Source organism: Myripristis murdjan, chromosome 14 (genome assembly GCF_902150065.1).
Source record: "Myripristis murdjan chromosome 14, fMyrMur1.1, whole genome shotgun sequence".
Taxonomy (NCBI): domain Eukaryota; kingdom Metazoa; phylum Chordata; class Actinopteri; order Holocentriformes; family Holocentridae; genus Myripristis; species Myripristis murdjan.
In genome coordinates, this window is record NC_043993.1 from 897,017 (window position 1) to 900,538 (window position 3,522).

Genomic DNA, 3,522 nt, shown 5'->3' on the forward strand with positions numbered 1-3,522 from the left:
TAACTAAAGAAAAACGAGTGGCCATCATTACTTTAAGAAATGAAGGTCAGTCAGTCCGGAAAATTGCAAAAACTTTAAATGTGTCCCCAAGTGGAGTCGCAAAAACCATCAAGCGCTACAACGAAACTGGCACACATGAGGACCGACCCAGGAAAGGAAGACCAAGAGTCACCTCTGCTTCTGAGGACAAGTTCATCCGAGTCACCAGCCTCAGAAATGGCAAGTTAACAGCAGCTCAGATCAGAGACCAGATAAATGCCACACAGAGTTCTAGCAGCAGACCCATCTCTAGAACAACTGTTAAGAGGAGACTGCGCCAATCAGGCCTTCATGGTCAATAGCTGCTAGGAAACCACTGCTAAGGAGAGGCAACAAGCAGAAGAGATTTGTTTGGGCCAAGAAACACAGGGAATGGACATTAGACCAGTGGAAATCTGTGCTTTGGTCTGATGAGTCCACATTTGAGATCTTTGGTTCCAACCGCCGTGTCTTTGTGAGACGCAGAAAAGGTGAACGGATGGATTCCACATGCCTGGTTCCCACTGTGAAGCATGGAGGAGGAGGTGTGATGGTGTGGGGGTGTTTTGCTGGTGACACTGTTGGGGATTTATTCAAAATTGAAGGCACACTGAACCAGCATGGCTACCACAGCATCCTGCAGCGACATGCCATCCCATCCGGTTTGCGTTTAGTTGGACCATCATTTATTTTTCAACAGGACAATGACCCCAAACACACCTCCAGGCTGTGTAAGGGCTATTTGACCAAGAAGGAGAGTGATGGATTGCTGCGGCAGATGACCTGGCCTCCACAGTCACCGGACCTGAACCCAATCCAGATGGTTTGGGGTGAGCTGGACCGCAGAGTGAAGGCAAAGGGGCCAACAAGTGCTAAACACCTCTGGGAACTCCTTCAAGACTGTTGGAAAACCATTTCAGGTTACTACCTCTTGAAGCTCATGGAGAGAATGCCAAGAGTGTGCAAAGCAGTAATCAGAGCAAAGGGTGGCTATTTTGAAGAAACTAGAATATAAAACATGTTTTATTTATTTATTTAGTTATTTCACACTTTTTTTTTTTTTTTACATGATTCCATATGTGTTCATTCATAGTTTTCTCCTGTTCTCCTGTTGTCCTGTTTCTCCTGTGTAAATAGTCATGAAAATAAAGAAAAAACATTAAATGAGAAGGTGTGTCCAAACGTCTGACTGGTAGTGTAGTTGCACTAACAGAGTTAACAAGCGGTGCTAATGCAAAGATTTGTCCCTGGAGAGTGATGCTTCGAAATGACACAAATTCACATAAATTTTTGGCAGCTGAGGTTGCCACTACCAGCAGCAGCAGCAGCAGTAGCATACATTAAGTCCAGCAGCACTATTTGAGTGAAGAAGTAAATTTGAGGGCACCTCTCATGATGATGAGGGACGGCCAGTCTCAGGGTCACAGGTCAGAGGTCACAGGTTTTCTTTTTACCGTGTATGGCTTTTATCTGTTGTTTTATTGTACTTGTTTTATTATTGTAAAGTGTCCTTGAGTGTCGAGAAAGGCGCTTATAAATAAAATGTATTATTATTATTATTATTATTATTATTATTATTATTGTTACAGCTGAGCTGCTGGAGGGTCCACAGACAAGTACAGGGCAAGTAGTGAGCACAACATGGAACACAAGTGTATTCAGGTTACTCCCTTTCAGCGGAGCTCCAGTGTGTTACTCGAGTATGAATAAACAAATAAATAAATAACCACATGACAGACAAACTGGGGTTACTTTCACACTAAGTTGGGTACCAATTTAGAAAACCAAGTGTAATTTCTAATGATGCATCCAGATAGATCATCCAAACCAAAAGTGTGATTATATTGTTCATCATTTCTGCTAAGTAACTGTTAAAGTAATATTGAGAACAAATGCATGGACTAGATGATAAAGGGTGCTGTAAGACAATTGGCTACATAAACCCTGTTGTATATATTCATTCTATCTTGTGTTTATCCAGCTTGAGCATAGACCTCAGTAGTATTATGATATCCTGGATAATATCATGAGTTCACATGAAGGCATCCTGACACCGCTGCTGGGGGCTCCTGTGTTTCTGTACACATGTTTGTTGAGGGCTGGGCTCGGTCACCACTCGGAGTCCACGGCTGGTTTTTAGTCTCAGTCCGTCAAACTGTGCGCCCCTCGGGTTGCGCTGCTCAAAACCAGCTCTGCGGGGGGTTCGCCTCACTGCACCACCCTGCGCTGCGCCGGGAAACTAGAGCCCAAAGCGTAAGTTACTCAAAGGAACACATTCCACTCCAACCCTCTGGAAGTCCTTCTCCTCATCCATCAGAAACTCAGACTCACTCTCCTCCTTCAAAAACAAACTCCAAACCCACCTTTTCAAACTGGCCTGCAACACCTGACCCCCACACAACTGACATCTCACACACCTTTCACTTATTATTATTATTATTATTATTAGTAATAGTATTACTTTTATTTTTTTTATTATTTTATTTAACTTTATGATATATGAGGGACGAAAAATGACAAAACAATAAATAAATGAATAAATAAATAAATACGCATATAAATATATAAATGCATAAATAATTAAATTAATAAATATTTCTACATTTATTTATTTATTTATTTCTGTTTTTATTCATGCGTTTATTTATTTATTTGTGTATTTATACATTTATGCATGTATTTATTTATTTATTTTTACATTTATTTATTTATTTATTTCTACATTTATTTATTCATTTATTTATTTATGTATTTATTTTTACATTTATTTATTTATACTTTTATTTATTTCTACATTTATTCATTTATTTATTCCTTCTTTTATTTCTACATTTATTTATTTATTTCTACATTTATTTCTGTATTTCTACATTTCCACATTTATTTATTTCTGTATTTCTGTGTCGTATGTTAATAAGGTGGGCGGTTCTTACATTAGTCTTAAGCACGATTGGTTTGTGGGTGTGATCCTATCCACTGCTACTGCCTGGACTGGCAGTAGCAGTGGATAGCAGTGGACTAGCTAGCTGCTAGGGCATTAACAACGCCAGACTTTTCCATGTCGTCGACGTTACGTCGACCCGTCAACACCGGGAGATTTTTGGGGGGCTAGCGGGGCTCCAACCGGAGGGAGGGAGGGGTCGTAGTGGAGCGCCGACCGGGCGACCGGGGGATGAGGAGGCTGTAGTGGATCGCCGACCGTGTGTGTGGGGGTGTGGGTGTGTGGGTGTTTCTTCGACTTTCGACGGGTCGATGTTTACATTAATGCCCTAATAGCTACTGTGTAAAACGCAATGGAAAACGTTTTGAGAGCCATCGTCAGTGATTTAAGGTCACTGGCGAATGATGTGGTAAATCATGCACCCACCGACTACTTCCAGTAGTCCGACTACACACACGGTCGGCGCTCCACTGCAGCCTCCTCACCCCCCCGGTCGCCCGGTCGGTGCTCCACCACAACCCCTCCCTCCCTCCGGTTGGAGCCCCGCTAGCCCCCCAAAATCT